The sequence below is a fragment of the Sus scrofa genome, chromosome 14 (assembly GCF_000003025.6).
Source record: "Sus scrofa isolate TJ Tabasco breed Duroc chromosome 14, Sscrofa11.1, whole genome shotgun sequence".
Classification (NCBI taxonomy): domain Eukaryota; kingdom Metazoa; phylum Chordata; class Mammalia; order Artiodactyla; family Suidae; genus Sus; species Sus scrofa.
The window spans coordinates 71,738,108-71,764,693 of NC_010456.5; the positions used below are offsets into that span (position 1 = coordinate 71,738,108).

The window sequence follows — 26,586 nt, forward strand, 5'->3', positions numbered from 1 at the left end:
CAATTAAGTTCAATTATGCAATGCAGTATTATCAGCCACAGCAACACTGGATCCTTAACCCATTGAGTGAGGCTGGGGATTGAACCCGCATCCTCACAGAGACAGCACTGGGTCCTTTAACCCACTGAGCCACAATAGGAACTTCTATATTATGCTTTCTTTACCCATTACCCATTCATCAGTAGACAGACACTTATGTTGTTTCCTTACCTTGGCTATTGTGAATAATGCTCCTACTTCATTTGAGGTGCTTTTAGCGTTTTGATTTGTATTTTCTTGGTGATTAATGGTGAGTAGCACCTTTTCATGTACCTGCTGGTCATTTTTATGTCTTGAGAAAAAAGTACATTCAGGGAGTCCCCGTTATGGCTCAACAGGTTACAATCTAAGTCGTATCTGTGAGGAGTCGGGTTCAACTCCTCCTGGCCCTGCTCAGTGGGTTAAGGATCCGGCGTTGCTGTGAGCTGTGGTGTAGGTCGAAGACGAGAGGCGTGGATCTGGCATTGCTGTGGCTGTGGTATAGGCCTGCAGCTGAAGTTCCAGTTGGACCTTTAGCTTGGGAACTTCCATATGCTGTGGGTATGGCCCCAAAAAGCCAAAAAAAAAAAAGCAAAAGGAAAGAAAAAAAACCATACATTTAGGTCCTTAAATTTTGGGGTTTTTATTGTTGTTGTTGTTGTTTTATTTTTTGGCTACATCCATGGCAAGTGGACATTTTTGGGCCAGGGATCAAACTCATGCCACAGCAGTACCCAGGGTCAAGGGACTGTCATCGCTGGATGCTTAACCCACTGAGCCACTAGGGAATTCCTTCGTCCTTAATTTTTCTTTATTATTAATGGGATAAAACATTCGTTTTCATGGAAAAAATTTTTTTTCTTTTTCTTTTCTCCCCCCACCCCCTTTTTTTTTTGTCTTTTGTCTTTTTTTTAGGGCTGTACTCTGAGCCTATGGAGGTTCCCTGGCTAGGGGTTGAATTGGAGCTGTAGCTGCCGGCCTACACCACAGCCACAGCAATGCCAGATCCGGGCCGCATGTTCGACCTACACCACAGCTCAGGGCAACACCAGCCTTAACCCACTGAGCAGGGCCAGGGGGCCAGGAGGAGTCGAACCCAACTCCTCACAGATACTACCTGGATTCCTCACCTGCTGAGCCACCCGTAACCTCATGTTTCCTAGTAGGATTCATTTCCACTGCCACAATGGAAACTCCAAGGAAAGTTTATTAATACTGAAGTTTGGTGGCTTTCTGAATTTTATTTTTTGTGTGTATGTATTTAGAATTTTTTTCAATCTTTTTTTTTTTTTTTTTTTTTTTTTTTTTTGTCTTTTTACCATTTCTTGGGCCGCTCTTGCGGCATATGGAGGTTCCCAGGCTAGGGGTCGAATCGGAGCTGTAGCCCCCGGCCTATGCCACAGCCACAGCAACGCGGGATCCGAGCCGTGTCTGCAATCTACACCACAGCTCACGGCAACGCCGGATCGTTAACCCACTGAGCAAAGGCAGGGACCAAACCCGCAACCTCATGGTTCCTAGTCGGAGTTGTTAACCACTGCACCACGACGGGAACTCCTCAATCTTTATTATAAAAGAAACTGATGCTAGTTGGAAAAAATAATAAAATAGCAAAGTGCTGAAGGTTAAAATTTCCCTGTTTTCTTTGTACTCTCAGTCTCTTAGTCCACAGTAACAACCACATGGCTAGGTTGTTGTATATTTTTTCAGATGTTTTATTTATTTATTTAATTTTACCTAATTTTTTAATTTTTGGCTACACCCATGACATGCAGAAGTTCCTGGGCCAGGGATGGAACCTGAGCCACAGCAGTGACAAGGCCGAATGCCCCAAATGTGAGGCTACGAGGGCACTCCCAAGTGTTATTTATTTATTTATTTACTGACTGACTTACTGCTTTTTCGGGCTGTACCTCAGCATATGGAAGTTCCCAGGCTAGGGGTCGAATCAGAGCTACAACTGCCAGCCTGCACCACAGCCACAGCAACACTAGATGTGAGCCATGTCATTGCAGCTCAAAGCAATGCCAGATCCTTAACTTACAAAGATTCCTCTCCCCAACACTCTCCATATACACACACATACAAATGTGCCTTTTGCAATTTGTACAGACATATCATATCCTACTTTATTCATCTTTTTTTTTTTTTTTCTTGTTCAGGCCCCACCTACAGCATATATAAGTTTCTGGGCTAGGGATTGAATTGGAGTTGCAGCTGCCGTCTTATGCCACAGCCACAGCAACGCTGGATACTTAACCAACTGAGAGAGGCCAGGGAGCAAACCCAAATCCTCACGTATACTAGTTGGGTTTGTAACCTGCTGAGCCACAATGGGAAATTTCCAGTCCTATATTTTGAAATGTTTCTGCTATGATGCAATTTCAATTTCAACAAGCCTTCTGTACATATTCTCATGTATATTTTTACTCTTTTTTTAAAGAATTTATTCTGTAGATCAATATCAAATATCAGTTGGGATGTGTAGGAGGGGATCTTTTTTTTTTTTTTTTTTTTAATGGCTGACCCTTAGCATATGGAGGTTCTGGGTGAGGGATCAGATTTGAGCCGCAAGTATGGCAGCAATGCCAGATCCTTAATCCACTATGCTGTCTCAGTGCTCCCAAGATGCCACTGATCCCTTTTTGCCACAGCGGGAATCCCTAGTCTTTTTCTTGATGAAATATTAAAATATTTTTAAATTATTGCTTTTAAGGAGTTCCCTGGTGGCCTAGTGTTTAGGACTTGGCACTTTTACCACTGCAGCCCTGGTTCAGTTCCTGATCCGGGAACTGAGATCCCATATCAAGCTGTTGCATGCCACTGACCAAAAAAAAAAAAAAGCTTTACTTTTAATTAAGAGGGAAAGATAAAGAGAAACCCCATCATTGAGGTTCATAAATTATATATAGGAATTATATACAGGAATAAGTGGGAAGAAAGTACTCATGATGGGAGTTTGTCTTGGTGTGTAGTACCTCTTAGCTTCATGGCTCTGGCTGTAAGTGCTTCTTTTGGTTTTTCTTACTGACTTGCCCAGTATGAGTCCTGCATTAAGAGAGGAGTTGGATGAGAAAAGATTAGAGCTCTGGTTAAGGGAAAAAGTGGATAAGAAGGCTGATGTGAGGTCCTGGAGACAGTTTTGCAAAAGGCAAGAAATGACTAGAACAAGTGCATCTAAAATAACTTTTGCTGGAGTTCCCTTGAGAGCAGCGGGTTAAGGATCTGGCGTTGCTGAAGCTGTGGTGCAGGTTGCAACAGTGGCATGGTTTGATCCCTGGCCTGGGAACTTCCACATACAGCTATAATAATAATAATAATAATAATCATGTGTCTGGTTCCAAGAGCCACATTTCATAAAGAAACATTGGAAAAATTGACATTTAGAAAAGAGAGAAGGACTCTATTCTTCTACTCTAAAATAATATTTACAAATGCAGAGTGGAAAGTCTCCCCAGATTGAGCCACTGCAAAATATCTGTTTTGTCTTTATTTTGTTTATATGTTTATTCATATTTTAATTTGTTAAGAAAAACATCCAACTCTTCAAATGAAAATTCCAAGCATATTATAAGTTGAGCATAATGCAATGAACACCACTATCCTCTCTATTCAATAATTGTTCTTTTGTATGAATGTGAACTATCGGAGAGTAGGTATCTTTAAGGTTAAATATTGTAAGAACATTCTACACAATCATACTATCATTATAGTTTCCTGGAGTTCCCATTGTGGCTCAGTGGTAACAAACCCAACCAGTATCCATGAGGACTCGGATTCGATCCCTGTCCCTGCTCAGTGGGTTAAGGATTTGGTGGTGTTGCCATGAGCTGTGGTGTAGGTCACAGAATCTTGGATCTGGTGTTGCTGCAGCTGTGACATACGCCGGCAGCTACAGCTCCGATTGGACCCCAGCCCGGAAACTTCCATATGGTGAAGGTACGGGCCTAAAAAGACAAAACAGCAACAACAAAACCCCAAAACAATTTCCTCATATTATCTGGTAGCTAGCCTATACTTTGTTTTCCTACCAAAATAAAAACACACGTTTTTGAGCCTAGAGGACAAGCATCAACTTGTGTCCTCTGAGGTCTAAAGTCCAGGATGCGGAGACAACATTGCAAACAAATAAGTAAGAGCAGTCTACTGCTGTGATAGATAATCTGTGCAAATATAGTAAATCAGGGAGTGTTCAATATTATCTGAGCTAGGGTAGAGGATGTGAAATACTTGACTCTACCAGCTGGGGAATTGTTAAGAAATACCTGATTTCCCAGATCACCTTTCCTCTAGTTCTCTACAGGTGAATTGGTGTTTTGAAGGCAAAGTGGATGGGGGAGGGTTGAATGACCAAAGAGCTTTCTGTGTTGAAGTTGCTACTTGAGAAAAGACCAGGCTGCTTAAAATAGCCCAGAGGAAGCAAGGGTGGGGGTAGGGCTGGTGTAGGGAGACTTCTAAGAGACATTCTGTAAAATTCGGCCAAAGCTAGGAACCAGAGTCCTTGCTTGCTGGACTGAGAAATGCGAATTTTTCTCTGGGGATTCATGGTTCCCAGGTTCCCTACCAAGCTACTCTTTGCATCTTGATAGTGTTTTTTTAGCTTCAGACCTAAGGAAACCTTGCAGGGCATAGTTTAGAATCTGTGGTTTTCTAAACCCCCCTTGGGTGATGTTGATGTTTAGCCAGGTGCTCTGTGGAACACAGCCTAAAGCAATGAGATTTGCATTTTAAATGAATTCCATAAATAACTGCATTGTCTAATAACTTGAAATTTGGGTTGAACAACCCGAAACTGACTTGTAATTTTCTATTTTAATTAATTTAAAACTTAAGATCGAAGCAAATTGAAACATTTTTCCATGAAATACAACTTTATTTTGATATTACTGCATTTTACTTTAACCATTGAATAATTAACCACAAATGGAAACTCATTAAAATATATGCTGAATTTCATAGACTTTATATAATAAAGTAAAATATTTCTGATAATTTTTATATTAATTTCATGTTGAAATAATATGTTGATATGGTGGCTTAAATAGAAATACATTAAAATTTATTTCACCTACTTCTTTTTATTTAAAAAAAAAAACCTAGAAACTTTTATTTTTTAGCCCACATTGTATTTCCATTGGAAAGTCCTTCCTTAGAAATATATGAAAATTTGGGAGTGCTACATTCTGGAAGCCAATCCCAATTCTGAGATCTACTAAGGGTATAAGATGAAATCTACTTAAGGGTATAAGATGAAAGATTAGGTTCTGAAAATATTTGTTACCTAACCACCATGAGAATATGACCTCCATGAGAGCTGGTACCTATTTTGTCATGCGTGGAGCATGATTTGTTGAAGGTGTGCTCTGAGGCAGAACCAGTAGGAAAGGGAACATAGGATAATAGAAGAGGTTTTAAGTTCAGAATCCATTGAATTTAGAGGCTGCATTTCAGTCTTTTTTTTTTTTTTTGAGTGCCACACCTGTGGCATATGGAAGTTCTAGGGCTAGGGATTGAATCCGAGCTACAGCTGCCAGCCTAAGCCACAGCCACAACAATGCAGGATCCAAGCCATATCTGTGACCTACACCACAGCTCATGGCAACACTGGATTCTTAACCCACTGAGTAGGGCTGGAAGTCTAACCTGCATCCTCACAGAAAATAGCCAATTCGTATCCACTGAGCCATAAGGGGAACTCCTGAATTTGAGGCTTGAACTAGGAGAATTCTGAGAAGACTCATGGGTCATTAGGTGGGTTTTGGAGTTAAAGCAGGCTTGGGAAAGTAGTTCATTAACTTGCAGGCATAGTTGAGGTTTTTTGTTTTCTTTTCTTTTTTTTTTTTTTTTTTTTTTTTTGTCTTTTGTCTTTTTTAGGGCTGCACCTGAGGCATATGGAGGTTCCCAGGCTAGGGGTCCAATCGAAGCTGTAGCCACCAGCCTACGCCAGAGCCACAGCAACACCAGATCCAAGCTGCATCTGTGACTTACACCACAGCTCACTGGCAATGCCGGTTCTTTAACCCACTGAGCGAGGCCAGGGATGGAACCCGCAACCTTATGGTTCCTAGTCAGATTCGTTTCTGCTCTGCCACAACAGGAACTCCAGTAGTTGAGGTTTTTTTTTGGGGGGGGTGTCTTTTTGCCATTTTCTTAGGCCGCTCCAACGGCATATGGAGATTCCCAGGCTAGGGGTCCAATCGGAGCTGTAGCCAACAGCCTACACCAGAGCCACAGCAACGCAGGATCTGAGCCATGTCTGCAACCTACACCACAGCTCATGGCAATGCCAGATCCTTAACTCACTGAGCAAGGGCAGGGACCAAACCTGCAACCTCATGGTTCCTAGTCGGATTCGTTAACCACTGCGCCACGACGGGAACTCCTCCAGTAGTTGAGTTTTAATTGCCTGATGAAGATGTCTGGTTGAAGGATGACTGAATTTGAAGCTCAGGAGAGATATCTTGTCCTGATGAGAGAATCAGCGACAAAAAAAAGGTAGAATGAAGGGCAAGTACATGGATAATTGGGGAGATTGGAGAGGAGGCAAAGGGAAACAGTATCTTTTATAAGTAGGCAGAGAAGCCAGCCAGGGAGACTGAAATGATGGGCAAATAATTGAAGAATCTTTAGTGAGCAATAGTCTCAAAAGATAGTCTGCAAGTCCCTTGAGTTTGGCATTGGACTACATTGGTGAATCTTTGGCAGTTTCCATGAGGTGGTGTGAGTAGAAGCTTAATTACAAAGGGTGGAAGAGTGTATGATAGACTTCTTTATAAGGAGGAGAGAGAAATAGGGTGAGAGCTAAATACTTGGTTTTTTCCCCCCTTAAGACAGGAAAAACTTAAGTTAGTTGTGGCCTGAGGGAAGGAGGTAGAAGGGAAAGATTTACAGATCTTTGGCTTCAGAATGCTCTCTGATTTTTCTGTTAGGAATGTGTAAATACCTCTGTGCATATCATCACCAGCTAAGTGCTGAATAAATACCCAGTATTCCTGGAGATTGTGTTCTTATTCTTAGAAAGACTAAACTAAAATAGACATTTTCACTTCAAGGGAAAACAGTAGAGGAAGGGTGTGGACACCCAAGGCCACATGAGCAATGTGGAAAGAAGGAAAAGCTGAAACCTTTATTGGTAACTTGTGGGATCCTGAATTAACTAGTTATCTGATGGCCTCCTGGAGGGAGTTAGGTGAGGCAGGGTCCTTGAATATTATCTTGGATCTAGTGGGAGCCTTCCAGTAGGGCGACTTGATAGGAGCCAATCCCTAGTGGAAAACAGAATAACAAAATCTCTTGAAATCTTGAGGAACTTTTTTTTTTTTTTTGCTTTTTAGTGCCATACCCATGGCAAGGAGGTTCCCAGGCTAGGGGTCGAATCAGAGGTACAGCTGCCGGCCTGCACCACAGCCATATCCACGGAGGAGCCAGACCGTGTCTGCAACCTACACCACAGCTCACAGCAACGCTGGATCCTTAACCCACTGAGCGAGGCCAGGAATGGAACTTGCAACCTCATGGTTCCTAGTTGGATTCCTTCCCTCTGTGCCACGTCAGGAACTCCTTGAGGAACATTTTAGTGCCATTAAAAAAGAAAAAACAAAAAAGAAGTTCTGTGGTGCAGTGAGTTAAGGATCTGGAGTTGCCACTGTAGCTGCTTGGATCACTGCTGTGACACAGGTTCAACAGCTGGCTCAGGAACTTCCATATGCTGTTGGTAAGGCCAAAAAAAAAAAAGAGAGAGGTATTTGGAGCCTACCTTCTGTCATGAACCTTGACCTGACCTGATAAGTGCATATAAACCACATTTATAAAACTAGTGAAATTGAATTAAATATTCTGTAATTTGTATGTACTTTAAAAAAATTAATATGGCAATTGATATTGGAGGATTATTTAATACCAAGAAGCTGTCACTGAATCCTAGTCTCTTAATTATATGAAAGTGAAAATTTTGAGGAAGAAATTATGCAAGAAGGTAAAACATATCAGGATTATCAGAAATAAGGAGGGTTGTATAACAGACCAAGGAACTTTTTGGGGGGATATTAGACAGTGAGCTTTTACCACATCTTAATTAGATTCTAAATTAGGTTCTGATTTCACCCACTTTCCTTAATAAATTTGTGTGAATCCAATGTGCATATACTGAATTTGGATATTAAGTTATATTTTGGTTTTTAAATTTTTTTATTTTATTTTATTTCATTTCATTTCATTGCTTTTTATGGCTGCAGCTGTGGCATATGGAAGTTCCCAGTCTAGGGGTCTGCTGCTGCCAGCCTCTGCCACAGCAACACAGGATATGAACCACATCTATGACCTAAGCCACAGCTCATAGCAACGCCGGATTCTTAACCCACTGAGCAAGGCTAGTGATGGAACCCACATCCTCATGGATACTAATCAGGTTCTTAACCCACTGAGCCACAACAGGAACTCCCAATTAAGTTATAATATCTTGAATAGCAGTGCTGCACTGTTACAATTCACAAACAGATGAATAAAAGTAGGCCAGTTAGTTTAGAAATATAATTCCCACAATCTAACAAAAGAAGCTACCATAGGAATTCTGTGTTATTCTAAGCATCTATTGCAATCTTAGTTCAGTAAATATTAGTAACTAAAGGAATTTGCTATAAATGTTTTTTTTTTTTTCTCTCTAGGGCTGAAGCCACGGCATAGGGAGGTTCCCAGGCTAGGGGTCTAATCGGAGCTGCAGCTGCTGGCCTACGCCAGAGGCACAGCAACGCAGGATCCGAGCAGTGTCTGTGACCTACACCACAGCTCATGGCAATGCTGGATCTTTAACCACTGAGCGTGGCCAGGGATCGAACCCACAATCTCATGGGTCCTAGTTGGATTCGTTAACCACTGTGCCACAACAGGAACTCTGGAATTTGCTATAAATGTTAACACTCTAGGACTTAAGAGAGATTTTTGGTTTGGATTTTGGCTCAGAATATTTATCTAACTTTGGCTATTGAGTGAACCTTCTCAGAAACTTCCTTATTAGAAGACTGGAGATGTGACTAATCTTATCTCAACAGAAAAAGTAAATGAGATAGTGCCCATAAAGTGCTCATAATGATGCCTGGCAAGTTGTAAATACTCAATACATACATAATAGCTATTAATAAATATTCTGTTCTTTTTTTTTTGCATCAAAAGTCTCTTCATTTGATATTCTGTTTTAATTGTGGATTTGAGACTGGAATTACTGGTTTTTTGCTACATATTGAAGGACATGTAGGAAGGGAAGAACTACCTAGCATGTATTTTTTCCCCTTAAATAGTTCATTTCTGCACCTATAAAAGTCCAATGCTGTATGTACATAAGTAGTTTGATTTAATCCCCACAACAAACCTGTTCCATAAGTGCTACTACTAGTCTTGATTTATCTTAAGGAAACTGAGGCTCAAAGAGTCTCCCTAGAGCAAGAACTCACTCTGGCCCATGTGGCTGATAAGCAGTGGAACTGGGACAGTTGCTGGTTTGACACTATTAAAAATACATGAGGACAGGGGAGCACTGGATTGTAGGTTTAAGCCCTGGCTGACAAAGTGGGTTAAGGATCTGGCATTGCCATAGCTGCAGTTTAGGTAGAGACGATGACTCTGATCTGATCCCTGGTCTGGGAATTCCATATGCCAAGGGGCAGCCAAAGAGAAAAAATATATATATTTATAAATATATATATATGTAGCAGGAGTTCCCTGGTGTTGCAGCAGGTTAAGGATCTGGCATTGTCACTGCAGGGGCTTGGGTTGCAGCTATGTTATAGGTTCGATCCTTGGCCCAGGAACTTCCATATGCCTCATGCATGGCCAAAAAATTAGAATTAAAAAAAATAAGGGGTTCCTGTCGTGGCTCAATGGTAACAAACCCGTCTGGTATCCATGAGGACTTGGGTTCGATCCTAGCCCCGCTCAGGGGGTTAATGATCCAGCATTGCCATGGGAGTTCCGGTCGTGGCGCAGTGGTTAACAAATCCGACTAGAAACCGTGAGGTTTTGGATTTGATCCCTGGCCTTGCTCAGTGGGTTAAGGATCCGACATTGCCGTAAGCTGTGGTGTAGGTTGCAGACGCGGCTCGGATCCCGAGTTGCTGTGGCTCTGGCGTAGGCCGGTGGCTACAGTTCCGATTCAACCCCTAGCCAGGGAACCCTCACATGCTGTGGGATCAGCCCAAGAAATGCAAAAAAGACCAAAAAAAAAAAAAAAAAAAAAAAGGTGTAAAGAATATTAAGTATACTGAACACCAGAGGTGGTTCTTAACTTGAAACATGGATAGATATGTTTACTCATGAAAAATCTGAAGTACAAAATGGCATTGGGTTTCCATTTAGAATCCTTTAAGGAATGGGCTCAGGGGGACACACGCAGAGCCAAGGGATGGAGACTGAGAGACCCCAGGGGAGACTTCGATTTTAGTTTCTTTTTTTCTTTCTTTTTTTGTCTTTTTAGGGCAGCACCTGCAGCACCTGGAAGTTCCCAGGTTAGGGGTTGAATCAGAGCTGTAGCCCCTGGCCTACACCACAGCCACAGCAATGCCAGATCTGAGCCTTATCCCGATTTTAGTTTCAATTGAGTGTTTCCTTGGGGGTCTACAAAAGATTAGGTTAGGTCTCTAACTTTTAAGGAATGGATTGAATTTGGACTATAGCGACTCCTTATAACCTTTCAGCATAACCACGTGAGATTAGAATGAGGAAGGGATTTTTTGATGGGTCGATAATTTGAAGCTATCATTTATCTAATGGGGTCTGACAGGTTTTTTTGTCTCTTGTGGTTGTTACATGAACTCCACCCATTTATTGTAGGCTAGCCACGCTACAATCGGTGGAGCTTCCACTGGTCTTTCCATTGTTTCAGTCAGACTTTACAGCAATGACAGAAGTACTGCTATAGGTCCAGGCATCACCCTCGGCCTTTCCAGGAATCACAGCGCCAGAACCCCAAAGCTCATCTCTTCATCTTGGATTTGACGTCGGAGAAGCAAGTGTCCTTGGCATGCTGGCTGACTTCAACTTTCTTCACCATTTTCTTGGGGGTTGGAGGGGCGGGTGTGGGGAACCAGCACTGTTAGGTCTTGGTATTTACTGACAGTTGGACCTTCTTGGTGCTCTTAGCATTGTCCCCACAAAGTAGGTTCCTACCCAGACTCTGCGTGTGTGTGTGTGTGTGTGTGTGTGTGTGTGTGTGTGTGTGTGTGTTGTCTTTTTGACTGCCTTCCTACCCAGACTCTGTGTGTGTGTGTGTGTGTGTGTTGTCTTTTTGACTGCCTTCAGAGGAAGAAGTCTAGGACAAGGTCATCTGTGAATTGAGAGGTTTAGTTCTTGACAGTTTTGTGTACATTTGGAACTAATCTGCAATTGACTTGGTTTTTGATAAAATAGAAGCTGTCCCTCCCTTTAGTAACTCTGCTCCTTTGCCCCACCCCAACGTTAAAAGATTGACTTTGGGATGTGACCCTGTGGCCAAATGAGGGTGGAGTTTTTGTTTGGGGATATGAATAAAACATCAGAAACATCTTCTGGATCTGGCGACTGGATCTGCTGGAGAGAAGTGAGAAACATCTGAAGTTTCTGCCATGGCTCCTATTCGGCTCCAGCATGGAAACGCCATAAGGCCTTACAGCACCAAGGTAGGGCAGACCCAGCTTCTTAGACAGCCCCCCTCTCCAGGCTGACCTAGCCCTGCCTTCCTGTGGCCTTTGAATCCCTTACTGGGTGCTGTATTCCGTGAGCTTTGCCCCTGAGAAACAGCTCAGAAGTAAAGTTCACAGAATATTAGGGCTACAAAACTTGGTAGGGCAGGTTTTTCCTTTTGATACCTACAAAAGCCAAAGCGGGAACTCAATGGCTGGAATTCTGGAGTAGATAATCTCACTGCTCAAGGAAAATGAGGTACCTGTCTTGCCGCAGGTACTTCAAGGAGGATATTTTGGTGTAGGTCTGTTAAATGTTTATTTTAGAATCTCCTAGGTCTTTGAGGAGCTGCTTCAGCTTTCCTTTTGAGTCAATGGGTTTTGTTAGCAGGCAGTTGTGGTGAGCATTGCATGGTGGTAGGGCTACAGAGCAGGGCTGATGTCCATGCTTCTTTTTAGGGGATGTGGGAGGGAAAATACAATATCAAGCAGAATTGCGTCATCTTAAAGTTAACATTAATGAAGTTTCCCAGTGGTTCGCCCTCAAAATTTACTCTAAGCACATGTTTTCAGGAAGATTTTAAAGGTGTCATTTCTGATTAGGCTTAAATACATTGTGGGATGCTCCTCATGTTCTACATGTTTTCGAAATGCTTTTTCTGCAAAAGAAGTGAAAATTGGTGCGTGGTGGGGAGTGGAAGGTGGAAAAATCTTAGATATTACAATGGGGTCATAGTACATAAACAGACACATGCCATATTTGGGTATTAAGATTTCACAGGAAGGAATATGAAGGAAAAGATTTTGCAGTAAGGGGTGAAAAAAAAAATGAAAAGAAGATTGAGAAATACTAACCTACCTGTGTAGTAAAGATCACAGTCTTGTTGGATCACATCTCTGAACATGCTTTGAAAGTGTTTACTTTTTTTTTTTAAGGGCTGTCCCTGCAGCATATGGAAGTTCTCGGGCTAGGGGTTGAATCAAAGCTGCAGCTGCAGCTGCCAGCCACAGCCACAGCAACTTGGGATCCGAGCCGCATCTGTAACCTACACCACAGCTCTCGGCAATGCCAGATCCCTGACCCACGGAGCGAGGCCAGGGATCTAACCCAAGACCTCGTGGATACTAGTTGGGTTTTTAACCCACTGAGTCACAATGGGAACTCCCCAAAAGTCTTCACTTTTTTTATGTGCTCTGGGTACTTGTTTCTTGATAGAGGAAATGCAGCATGTATGGAATGTAAGCATGTGTTGGGGACAGGGTTCAATCAGATTCTGTCCAAAGGGCAGGGCTGTTTCAGAATAAAACACCTAATTGCTCGATGCCATTTGAGCTCCTTCTAGAGTGGGTCTAAGAGTATCATAATGATAGGAATGTGGAAAAATGAGAAGGTGGAGGAGGCTTGGGAACTATTGGAACTAGATCTAATCTGGGGAGTTCAACATTCCTGTTAGTTCAGAGTGCCAGCAACCTATAATCTTGGGCTGGGTATAGTGTGGAAGACAGAGAACTAGGGGACTTTGAATCTGTCTTTTAAATTGTACCTTTGGGCCCTTTTGGAGCAGCAGAAGACAGGAGTGGGAGGGGGGCAGGGCTGGAGGAGAAGAGACCCCAATACCTATGGTGTTCCCAAAGTGTAGATGAAACTTGAAGGGATAAAAGAGCCCCACTATATTTTGCTTTTTATGGTTGCACTCGTGGCATAGGGAGGATCCCAGGCTAGGAGTCCAACTGAAGCTCCAGCTGCCAGCCTACCACACAGCCACAGCAATGCAGGATCCAAGATGGATCTATATCTACACCACAGCTCACGGCAACGCTGGATCCTTAACCCACAGAGCAAGGCCAGGGATAGAACCCACAACCTCACGGTTCCTAGTCAGATTCGTTTCCACTGGGCCACAGCAGGAACTCCCTGATATTCTTGAAAAACTTCACTTTCTTCAGAGATAGAAGTTAAATAATTTGAGACTCAAGGTGTGATGGTCAGGAAACAGTATACTGAGCAGATTAAATGCCAATAAAATCTTCATTTAAAAAATTTCATAACGTCAGTGTGGTAGTTTGGATTAGCTCTCAGTACACCTTCTAGCTCTTTCCAGCTTTCTTCCCAGTTCTTGCTCAGGTGGTTACATTCACAGTGTACAATCCACCGTAGTGGGTGTATGTATACCACAAAAACTGGCCAACCCTACAAAACAGGGCTTCCTTCCCACGACTTCCCAAGCTGACTGTTAAACATTTACCACAATACCACTGACAACAGTTTTTATAAGACAAATGTTGACAGTTGTATGTAGCCTTTCTGAAATGTCTTAAACAAATACTAGCATATACGTATGTACTCTGCACTCTTCCTTGTGCTCTTAATTTGTTTATAATTTGATAATGCCTAAACTATTTTGGATTTAGGTTTTTTAACTTACTCTACTCTAGAATTCTTTCCATAGAGTGCTTTGTCTATTTTAGCTTAGTTTTAAAGGAATTAAAAAGTCAAAACAACAACACAAAAAGTCAAAACGATATTTTATCAGTCTGGGTCTAAACATTTCCTAAACCCTTTCTGTTTTCTCACTGGTAGATATTGCTCCTAAATTCTTGCTATTCACCACCTGTATGACTCTCTTTTGTCTTCTTCCAGAGTATCTTCGTGTAAATGTCAATGTGATTATGTATTAATATACATGAATGTATGAAATACGAGTATATTTAATATATGTTATTTATTTATTTATAATTTATTTTTACACAAAAAGAAATATCCCATTATAGAGGTTCTTTTTTTTCCTTTTTTTCTCCCCAAATGACCACACCTGAGGCATATGGAATTTCCAAGGCCAGGGACTGAATCCAAGCCTCAGCTTCAACCTGTGCCACAACTGCAGCAACACCGGATCCTTTAACCCACTGCACCGGGCCAGGGATCCAACCTACACCTCCAAAGCCACCCCAGGTGCTGCAGCCAAATAGTTAACCCACTGAGCAAGGCCAGGGATCCAAGCTGCATCCTCATGACTACTAGTGGCTTTTGCTACTGATGAGCCACCATGGGATCTACCTGTTTCTCTTTTGTTATATTTATTCATTTGTTTTATTTTTTAGATTCCACATATAAGGGATAGCACAATATTTGTTTTTCTCTGACTTTTTTTTCACTAAGTATAATATTCTCCGAGTCCATCCATGATGTTGAAAATGATAAAATTTCATTTTTTATGGCTGAGTACCTTCCCTTGTATATAATATGCCATATCTCCTTTTCCATTCACTGCTTGATGGATACTTGGGTTGTTTCCGTGTCTTGGCTATTTAAATAATGTTATAAGCATTGAGTTGCATGTGTCTTTTTGAATTAGTGTTCTCATTTTCTTCAGATGTATACCTAACAGTGGAATTGCTAGAATTGGTAGTTCTATTTTTAGTTTTTTGAGGAACCTCCAAACTATTTTCCACAGTGGCTTTATCAATCTGTGTTCCCACCAGCAGTGTAGGAGGCGTCCCTTTTCTCCCCATTCTCACCAACAGGTTATTTGTGGTCTTCTTAATGATAAGCCATCTCGGACAGGTGTGAGGTGATCTCATTTTGGTTTTGATTTGCATTTCTCTGATGAGTGATGTTGAGCATCCTTTCTTGTGCCTCTTAGCCGTCTGCCTGCCTTTTTTGGAAAAATGTCTATTCACATCTTTGCCCCATTTTAAAATTGAATTTTGTTGTCTTTTTAGGGCCATACCCGTGGCATATGGAGGTTCCCAGGCTAGGGGTCTAATTGGAGCTACAGCTGCCGGCCTACACAACAGTCACAACAAGGATCCGGCTTGCATCTGCGACCTTCACCACAGCTCATGGCAACGCCGGATCCTTAACCTCATGGTTCCTAGTCAGATTTGTTCCCTCTGAGCCACAATGGGAACTCCCTTAAAATTGTAAATTTTTTTTTTTTTTTTGGTCTTTTTGCCTTTTCTAGGGCCGCTCCCGCGGCATATGGAGGTTCCCAGGCTAGGGGTCCAATCAGAGCTGTAGCCACTGGCCTACACCAGAGCCACAGCAACGCAGGATCCGAGCTGCGTCTGGGACCTACACCACAGCTCACGGCAGCACCGGATCCTTAACCCCCTGAGCAAGGCCAGGGACCGAACCCGAAACCTCATGGTTCCTAGTCAGATTCGTTAACCACTGCACCACAACAGGAACTCCAAAATTGTATTTTTTTAAAAATATTTTTCTTATAGTTGATATACAATGTTCTATCGGAGTTACTGTTGTGGTGCAGCGGAAACAATCCAACTAGTAACTGTGAGGTTTCAGGTTCCATTCCTGGCCTCGCTCAGTGGGTTAAGGATCTGGCTTTGCTGTGAGCTGTGGTGTAGGTCACAGACGTGGCTCAGATCCCTGTTGCCGGCCCCCAGCAACAGCTCCAATGGGACCCTTAGCCTGGGAACCTCCATATGCTGCAGGTGTGGCCCTAAAAAGACAAAAAGACAAAAAAAAATAAGTATAATATTCCGTCAATTTCTGCTGTACAGTAAAGTGACCCAGTTATACACACACTTATATATACACATTCTTTTCTTTTTCTTTTTTTTATAAGAGAACAAATCCTCTTATTTATTTACTTTTCAGTAAATTTAAATCCTTGAAGGGTACATCATCACACAATTCTGTGTCCAATGGCCATAGCAGGAAGGTTGCTTCAGAATTTGGCATGAGCCATGCCACTGTTGCCATGAGCATGAGCTTCCTTTCCCCAGATTATTCTGGTTTTGTTAGGTTTTCTGCCAGGAGTCACTGTTATTCTTTGCTTTGTATACATAAGCACATCTCTTGCCTAGATAAAATTTAGTTTCATCTCTGGCATAAACATCTTCAATTTCAAGAAGAGCTGTCTGCTGCCTCTGGTTCTGGAGACTCTGCTTATAACCAGCAAAAATGGCCTTGGACCACAGTCTTTCCAACATATTTGTTGTTTTAGAAGTCCTGTTCCCAGCAGACCTTAAAAATAATCAGTTTAAGATTTCTATTCGCATGTTTCCTACCTAGTCTCTTCAGAAAAGGACCCCAAACTCAGATAAAGCTAAGCAAACTCCAAAATGAGGCAAAAACGAAAGTGGCAAGACACTATATTACAAGTAACTCCTAGAAACTCCAGAAGTAAGTCTTAAAAAATTCACGCCACGATCAGTAGGAAAAAATGAAGATCAAAGAACCAGAGAAGCATGCAGGAAACAAGGTTTTTAAGCACAGAATAGGAAAGAGAGCTAAGCAGAGGGATTGTAAACCAGCAAAGCCAGGTTTGGAGTGGGAATAAGTGGACAAAGGACCCTGCCTGAAGGAGCCACTGCTTCAAAAAGGGCAACTGCTGCCAGACAGAATGCATCTGTTTTCCTTCTCTGGGGGCCAGGAAGCATCTCTGATTCCGGGAGCACCTGTTCTTGGAGGTCAGGGGACCAGCACCATCAGTCCAATATCTCTTCCATCCTGTCTTCCTTGCTGCTGGAATCCATGCATATCATTAGCTGGAAGAGACCTGGCAATGCACCAGTGCCTTGCTGAGGCAAAAAGCCCTAAATACACATTTTTTTCTCATATTATCCTCCATTATGTTCCATCACAAGTGATTAGATATAGTTCTCTGTGCTATACAGAAGTAAATTGTTTAGTTTTTTGTATTGATTTGTACGAGCTGTTTATATATATTTTTCAACATTAACCCTTTATTGGTCACCATTTACAAATACTTTCTCCCATTCAGTAGATTGTCTTCTGTTGATGGTTTCTTTTGCTGTGCAAAAGCTTTAAAGTTTAATTAGATTTCATTTGTTTATTTTTGCTTTGTCTTAAGAAACAGATCAAAAAATAATGCTACAATTTGTCTCAAAGAATGTTCTGCCTATGTTTTTCTTCTAGAAGTTTATGGTTTCAGGTCCCTTTTGTTTCTATTTTTATTATTCCAAAAGGTGAAACAAAGAAAAATATTGCTGCCTTTTATGTCAGTGTTCACCTCTGTTTACCTTTAAGAGTGGTATCTGTCCTTACATTTAGTTTTTGTTGTTGTTTGCCTTTTTTTTTTTTTGGTCATTTTAGGGCCATACCCACAGCATATGGAAGTTCCCCAGCTACAGCTCAAATCAAAGCTGGATCATAGCCATAGCAACTTGCAATCCAAGCTGCATCTGCGACCTACACCACATCTTTCATCAAAGCAGCATCCTTAACCCACTGAGTGAAGCCGGGATTGAACCCAAGTCCTCATGGATACTATACTAGTCGGGTTTGTTAAACGCTGAGTCACAATGGAACCTCCTACATTTAGGGTTTTTTGTTTTGGGGGTTTTTTTTGGTCTTTTTTGACTTTTCTAGGGCCGCTCTCAGAATATGGAGGTTCCCAGGCTAGGGGTCAAATCGGAGCTACAGCTGTCTGCCTATACCACTGCCACAGCAACACAGGATCCAAGCTGTGTCTGCGACCTACACCACAGCTCAGGGCAACGCCAGATCCTTAACCCACTGAGCAAGGCCAGGGATCGAACCCACAACCTCATGGTTCTTAATCGTATTCATTAACCACTGCTCAACGACGGGAACTCCTACATTTAGTTTTTTAATCTATTTTGTATTTATTTTTTCACGTGGTGTGAAAATGTGTTTCTAATTTCATTCCTTTACATGCCATCCAGCTTTCCCAGTACCACATGTTGAAGATACTATCTTTTCCTCCTTGTATCTTCTTGCCTTTTTTTGTCATAGATTGACAATAAGTGGGGTTTTTGTTTTGTTTGTTTGTTTTCCTGGGCTCTCTATTCTGTTTCATTGATCTTGTTTTTATGCCAATACCATACTATTTTGATTACTGTAGCTTTGTAAAGTATCATCTAAAGTAGGGCCGTGTGGAGTTCCTGTCGTGGCGCAGTGGTTAATGAATCGACCAGGAACCATGAGGTTGTGGGTTCGGTCCCTGGCCTTGCTCAGTGGGTTAACGATCCGGCGTTGCCGTGAGCTGTGGTGTAGGTCGCAGAGGCGGCTCGGATTCCGAGTTGCTGTGGCTCTGACATAGGCCAGTGGCTATAGCTCCGATTCGACCCCTAGCCTGGGAACCTCCATATGCCGCGGGAGCAGCCCAAAGAAATAGCAAAAAAAGACAAAAAATAAAATAAAATAAAGTAGGGCCGTGTAATTCCTCCAGTCCTGTTTTTCCTTCTCAAGATTATTTTGGCCGTTCAGGGTCTTTTGTGTTTTCCTACAAAATTATTTGAAAAAATATTTTTTGGCACCCAGCATGTGATAGTTCATGGACCAGGGATCCACCCAATCCACAGTAGTGACAATGCTGGATCTTTAATCTGCTGAGCTATAGAGGAACTGTAATAATTTTGATTTGGTATTTTGATAAGGATTGCATTGTATCTTTAGACTGTCTTGAATAGCATGGTCATTTTAATAATATTAATTCCTCCAACCAATAAACACAGTACATCTTTTCTATCTGTTTGTCATCAACAGTTTTTTGTGGAGTTCCCACTGGCCAAAAAAAAAAGACAAACATCAAAAACAGACCTAATGGTCACCAAAGGGGAAGGGCAGGGAAGGAATAAATTAAGAGTTTGGGATTAGTAGATACAGACTACTATAAATAAAATAAACAACAAGGTCTTTCTGTAGATAGAGTACAGGGAACTGTAGTCAATATATTGTAAGAAACCAAAAGAGTAGTTTCTCTCATCAGTGTCTTAGGTTTTTCCAATTAAGTCTTTTACCTCCTTGGTTATTTATCCTAGGTTTTCTTTTCTTTTCTTTTCTTTCTTTTTTTTTTTGATCTTCTTAGGGCTGCACCCACAACTTAGGGAAGTTCCCAGGCTAGGGGTTGAATTGGAGCTACAGCTACCAGCCTACACCACAGCCAGAGCAATGCAGAATCCGAAACGTTTCTGCAACCTACATCACAGCTCACAGGAACACTGGATCCTTAACCCACTGTGAGAGAAACCAGGGATCAAACTCTCGTCCTCATGGATACTAGTTGGGTTTGTTACCCCTGAACCATGATGGGAACTCCTATTTTTTTTTTCTTTTTGATAGGATTGCAAATGGTTTTGTTTCCAGAGTTTCTCTTTCTGATAGTTTGTTGTTAGTGTGTAGAAATGCAAAATATTTCTTTTTTTTTTTTTTTGCAAAATATTTCTGTACGTTAGTTTTCTATCCAGCAATTTTACCAAGTTAATTGAATAGCTCTTGTAGGTTTTTTTTGTTTGTTTGTTTGTTTTTTGTCTTTTTGCTATTTCTTTGGGCCGCTTCCGTGGCATATGGAGGTTCCCAGGCTAGGGGTCGAATCGGAGCTGTAGCCACCAGCCTACGTCAGAGCCACAGCAAAGCAGGATCCGAGCCACGTCTGCAACCTACACCACAGCTCATGGCAACGCTGGTTCCTTAACCCACTGAGCAAGGACAGGGACCGAACCCGCAACCTCATGGTTCCTAGTCGGGTTCGTTAACCACTGCACCACGATGGGAACTCCAGCTCTTGTAGTTTTTTATCTTTAGGACATTCTATGTATAGTATCATGTCATCTGCGGTGACAGTTTTATTTCCTTTACAGTTTGGATTGCTTGCATTTCTCCTTGTTTTGATTGTTGTAGCTAGGATTTCCAATACTATAAAAGCAGCAAGAGTTCCCGTCGTGGCTCAGTGGTTAACAAATCTGACTAGAAACCATGAGGTTGCGGGTTCAATCCCTGTCCTTGCTCAGATGGTTAAGGATCCGGCGTTGCCGTGAGCTGTGGTGTGGGTTACAGATGTGGCTTGGATCCCGAGTTGCTGTGGCTCTGGCGTAGGCCGGCGGCTACAGCTCCAATTCGACCCCTAGCCTCGGAACCTCCATATGCTGAGGGAGTGGCCCTACAAAAGGCAAAAAGACCAAAAAAAAAAAAAAAAAATGTAGCAAGTGTGAGCCTTCTTATCTTCTTCTAGATCTTAGGGAATACTTTCAGCTTTTCACCAGTGTATGATGTTAACTGAAATTATCGTATGTGGCCTTTATTATGTTGAGGTGTGTTCCCTTTATACCCACTTTGTGGTGAGTTTTTTGTTTCTGTTTTTGTTTCCTTTATTTTGGCCACCCTGCGGCTTATGGAGTTCCCTGGCAAGGGATCAGATCCAAGCCACAGTTGTGACCTACGGGGCAATGGCAGCAATTGCAGCAATGCTGGATCCTTTAACCAACTGTGCCAGGCTGGGGCCAAACCTGTGTCCTGGTGCTGCAGAGATGCCACCAATCCCATTGTGGGAACTCCTTTATGGTGAGTTGTTTTTTTTACTTTGTAGGGCTACACTTGCGGCATTTGCAAGTTCTCAGGTTATGTGTTGAACTGGAGCTCCAGCTGCAGCTGCTATCCTATATCACAGTCACAGCAATGCCAGATCTGAGTATTGTCTTCGACCTACACCATACGTCAGAGCAATGCCAGATCCTTAACCCACTGAGCAAAACCAGGGATCAAACCTGCATCCTCATGGAGACTAGCTGGGTTCATAACTGCTGAACCTGACTAGTCAAGCCTTTTCTGCATCTATAGAGGAGATCATATAGTTTTTATTCAGTTGTTAATGTGGTGTATAACATTCATTGATTTGTAGATATTGACTAGTTTCATTTCTTTACAACAAGTCTATTTAAAAAAAGTGTTCTAGGAGTTCCTATCATGGCCAGCGGAAAGAAATCCAACTAGGAACCATGAGGTTGCAGGTTCAATCCCTGGCCTTGCTCAGGGGATTACGGATCCGGTGTTGCCATGAGCTGTGGTGTAGGCCGGCAGCTACCGCTCTGATTGGACCCCTAGCTTGGAACCTCCATATACCGTGGGTGCGGCCCTAAAAAGAAGGAAAAAAAAGACAAAAAACCCCAAAAAACAAGGAAACTATTTTAAAAGTTCCCACTGTGGCTCTTTGGTTTAAGAACCCGGTTAGTCTCCATGAGAATGTGGTTGATCCCTGGCTTCATTCAGTGAGTTAAGGATCCAGCATTGTTGCTGGCTGAGGTGTAGATCGAAGATGTGGTTTGGACCCAGCATTGCTGTGGCTATAGTGTAGGCCAGCAGTTACAGCTCTGATTCGACTTATAGCCTGGGAACTTCCATATGCCTCAGGTGGTACCTAAAAACCAAAAAATAAAATAAAATAAATAAATAAATAAAGATGAAAGTTACATTTATCTAAATAAGATGATATGTAATTTTAAAATTGCTTCTTTACTCATCCATGTTAATTCACTTTTGACATGATTTGAATTTGAATTTCTTTTCCCCAGTAGTGGTAAATCTATTTGCTTTGGCTGCTCAGTTTCAAGATAAATAAACAGCAAGTAGCTGGAAAAGAGTAACCTTTCTCTAATGTCATAGGCACATACACATTTTATTATATTTAATTGGAATGTGTTTCAAAGACTCCAGGGTGATTTCAAAGATTGTCTACTGAAATCTAATTTGTTACCTTGTTTTCTTAAAGTTTAGTTTTTGAGTTAGAGGGTAGGATATGTGTTCATGTATTTATATGCTTGTGATACCCAATGGCTTTTTTTTTTTTTTTTAAAAACTGTATGAAATACTAAGGCTTTTTTTCTATTTGCATACCAAGTAGGTGGTATTGCTTGCTTTGCCTTTGAAAAAATGCAAGAGATCTAAGAAAAGAACTGTTGAAATGGCAGTCCGAGAGATCTAGACTGTGTAGGAAAACAGCAAAACGAGAAGATGCAAAATGAACTGTGACTCGATAGGGGTGGTCAAGAAACTTGAGGGTATCATGAAGTAAAGATCTGAGACAGAGAAGTACTATCAGAATTCTTGGAATAACTTTTTTTGTTTTTGTTTTTGGTTTTTTTTGGCTACAAAATGCAGGTGGCTTGATGTGGATCTCAATTCCCAGGCCAGGGATTGAACCCGGGCCTCAGCAGTGAAAGCACGAAGTACTAACCACCAGATTACCAGGGAACTCCCACTTTTGTTGTTGTTTTTTTATTTGCCACTTTATTGCTTTTTTTTTTAGTTGAATATGGTGGATTTACAATTATGCATTAGTTTTAATTGTATATCAAAATGATTCAGCTATACATATATGTATACATATTCTTTTTCAGATTTGTTTCCATTATAGATTATAAAATTATTATAGGTTGTTACAAGATAATGAGTATAGTTCCCTGTGCCATATCGTAGGTCCTTGCTTCTATTTTATCTATAGAAGTGTGTATCTTTTAATCGTGAACTCCTAGTTTATCCCTACATCCTTTCCCCTTTGATAACCATAGTTTTTTTTCTGTGTTGGTCAGTTGGTTTTTGTTTTGTTTTGTTTGTTTTGTCTTTTCTTGGGCCGCTCCTGAGGCATATGGAGATTCCTAGGCTAGGGGTCTAATCAGAGTTGTAGCCACCAGCCTACACCAGGGCCACAGCAACGCAGGATCCGAGCCACGTCTGCAACCTACACCACAGCTCACAGCAATGCCAAATCCTTAACCCACTGAGCGAGGCCAGGGATCGAACCACAACCTCATGGTTCCTAGTCGGATTTGCCAACCACTGAGCCATGACGGGAACTCCGGTCAGTTGGTTTTAAGTAAGCTCACTAATTAATGAGAATGTCCTTTAGTTTTGGTGCACAGATTTGAAAAGGACCTCAAGATCTTCTCTATAGGGGAATGTATACATTGAATTCCAGTGTGTTTAGATATGGATATCTATACAATTAAAATAGCTTCAAGTAAAAAATAAAATTCTTCTTTTCTTCAGTTCTATTTTAGTGGTAACTGTTATTACCTTTTTAGGTTTGTCTTATCAGCTTTTTGTCTGTGCTAGACAAACACTTGTGTTTTAAATTAAAAGGGATGATAGGAGTTCCGTCTTGGCTCAGTGGTTAACGAATCCAACTAGGAACCATGAGGTTGTGGGTTCCATCCCTGGCCTTGCTCACTGGGTTAAGGATCTGGTGTTGCTGTGAGTTGTGGTGTAGGTTGCAGACACGGCTCGGATCCCACGTTGCTGTGGCTCTGGTGTAGGCCAGCACTACAGCTCTGATTCGACCCCTAGCCTGAGAACCTCCATATGCTACAGGAGCTGCAGGAGCGACCCTAGAAAAGGCAAAAAGACAAAAATAAATAAATAAATAAATAAGGGATGATAATGTCACGTTTGCCTATTTGAGTTAACGATATATCATGGATAACTTGCCTCTCACTCACTAGATTGATACGTAGAGTAATGGCTACATATTTTTTTCAAAATACTACTGAGTTTGTTTATTTAATGTTTTCTGTAGTATAAATGTTATGTTGCATTATGAGTTGCTTTACAGATGATTCTGCTTTATTCTTATAATTTGGGTGAATGAAAACATTACCTTTATTTCCATTTGTGCTCATCTTATACTAAAGTTGGATTGCTTTTGATCCTTTTGATTTCCACCTAAGTGAATTGCATATGCCTATTCTTTCCTCACTGAGTCATTTTCCTTCCTATTTTGTGGGAGGTCTTTTCCATTACGAAAAGTAACTCAAGAATTCCCAATGTGGCACAATGGGATTGGTGGCATTTGGGAGTGCGAGGACACAGGTTAGATCCCTTGGCCAGCACAGTGGGTTAAGGATCTGGCATTGCCACAGATGTGTCTCAGGTCACAACTGTGGCTCAGGGATCCGATCCCTGGGCCAAGAACTCCATATGCTGAATAGTGGCCAAAAAAAAAAACGAATAGTAAATTGGAGTTTTTATGGCACAGAGGGGTTGAGGATCTGGAGTTTTCACTGCAGTGGCTTGGGTTATTGCTGTGGCACGTGTTTGATCCGTGTCTCAAGAACTTCCACATGCCATTGGTGTGCCAAAAAAAAAAAGTATCTCTATTTATATTGTGAATACTTTCCTGGTCTATTACTTTTGAATTTGTTTTTGGCAATATTTTTCTTACATTTGAAGTAGTATACATATCAAGAAATACATTCTACATTGTAATTCATTCACAGACACAAACACATAATAATAGATTTATATGATAACACTTATCTTTACCGAATGTATTATACTCAAATTTAAAAATAATCCGTTAAAAAAACCCACTTGTCACAAAGTCTATTGGGACTAATACGTTGAAAGCATATTATGGTGCTTTTGCCTTTAAAACTGCTAATATATGTAGTCAACGAAATTTTCTGGAGTTCCTGCTGTGGCACAGCGGGTTAAGACTCTGGCATTGCTGTGGTTGTGGCATAGGTCAACCTCTTGCCTGGGAACTCCCATATTCCACAGGTGTAACCCTAAAGTGAATGAAAAAAATACTACTGGTCTTCTATGGAGTCAGTTCTTTCATCTTTGTTTAACAAAAACCTCTTAATTTTCTTTTTTTGCTTTTTAGGACCACACCCACAGCATATGGAGGTTCCCAGGCTAGGGGTCGAATTCGAGCTACAGCTATAGCTGCCATCCTATGCTACAGGCACATTAACGCCAGATCCAAGCCTCATCTGCAACCTACACCACAGCTCACAGCAACGCTGGATCCTTAACCCACCGAGTGAGGCCAGGGATCAAACCTGTGTCATCATGGATGCTAGTCAGATTTGTTTCCATTGTGCCACAACAGGAACTCCAAAAGCCTCTTAATTTTTGATATTCATATTTTACTTTCTTTGAGACATAGACTAGAACTTCCAGAGCTATGTTAAATATTAGGTTGTTTTCTATTTGGTGCTAACAGAAATGCCCCCCTATTGTCTCATCCTGTGGTATAGTTTTAATTTTTTTTTTTCAGCCACTGCCATGGCACTCCCTGAGCCACAGTGGGAACTTCTTTGTGGTATTGTTTTAAATGAGCAGTTTCAACATTTTAAAAAATAGGCATTAGTTGGGGAATAGAGTGATTCCTTAATGGGTGTAAGTTTTCTCTTAGGGGTGATAAAAATATTCTCGAATTCGATAGAGGTATTGTTGCACAACACTTGAATAAAATAACAGAATTATACAATTTAAGTGGTAAAATCATGACCTTTATTTCATGGAAACTTAATCTCAGTTTTTTTTGGGCTATGGTGTGCAGCAACTTGATGTGAGACCTCAGTTCCCAGACCAAAAATTGAACCAGGGCTGTAGTGGTGAAAGCACAGTGTCCTAATCACTAGACCACCAGGGAATTCCCTCAAATTTTTAAAGAAGGAATGTTACTATATAGGTACTCACCAGAATGGCTGATGTGAAAAGACAGAAAATACTTGTTAATAAGGATATGATCTGGAGATCCTGTCATGGCACAGTGGATTAAGAATCTGACGGCTGTGGCTCCAGTAGCTGGGGAGGTAGGGGGTTTGCTCCCTGGCCCCATGCAGTGGGTTAAGGATCTGGCATTGCTGCAGCTGCAGTGTAGGTCACAGCTGGGAGCTGGATTTGATCCCTGGCCGAACCATATGCTGCAGGTTTGGCCATTAGAAAAATCAAGAAGAAGAATATGATCTAATTGTTGATAGAAATTGAAACTCAGTTCCTGGTGGGAGTGTTTGCTGATAACCACTGCAGAAAATTCTTTGGCCTACCTCTTAATGCCGAAGGTATATATACATATATCCAATGCTGAATAACCCAGTACTTCCACTCCACTAAATGTATAACGGTAATATGCTATAGCAGTGTCCTTTGTTATAGACAAAATTAAAAATAAACCTCCATCTACAGTAGAATAAGTACATTGCAGTATATTCAACCACTTGAATTACCATATAGCAGTAAGAATCAATGGATTACAATTATAATCTACAATGTGGATGACTCTCACAAATAAAATTTTGAGTAAAAGAAAGGCAGCAAAAGAAATCTATGATGTCACCAGTGGTCACCCTTTGGAACGCCTACTAGTTTTTTGTTTGTTTGTTTTGTCTTTTTGCCTTTTTCTTGGGC

The 26,586-nt window shown here is 41.4% G+C and overlaps 1 protein-coding gene and 1 pseudogene across 1 annotated transcript in view; one reads left to right on the plus strand and one right to left on the minus strand.

Annotated features, from left to right (window-relative positions):
- The window catches only part of TET1 (tet methylcytosine dioxygenase 1), a 137,062-nt gene that overhangs the window by 62,437 nt on the left and 48,039 nt on the right, over positions 1 to 26,586 (plus strand).
- Positions 16,166 to 16,847, minus strand: LOC106508086 (annotated as a pseudogene).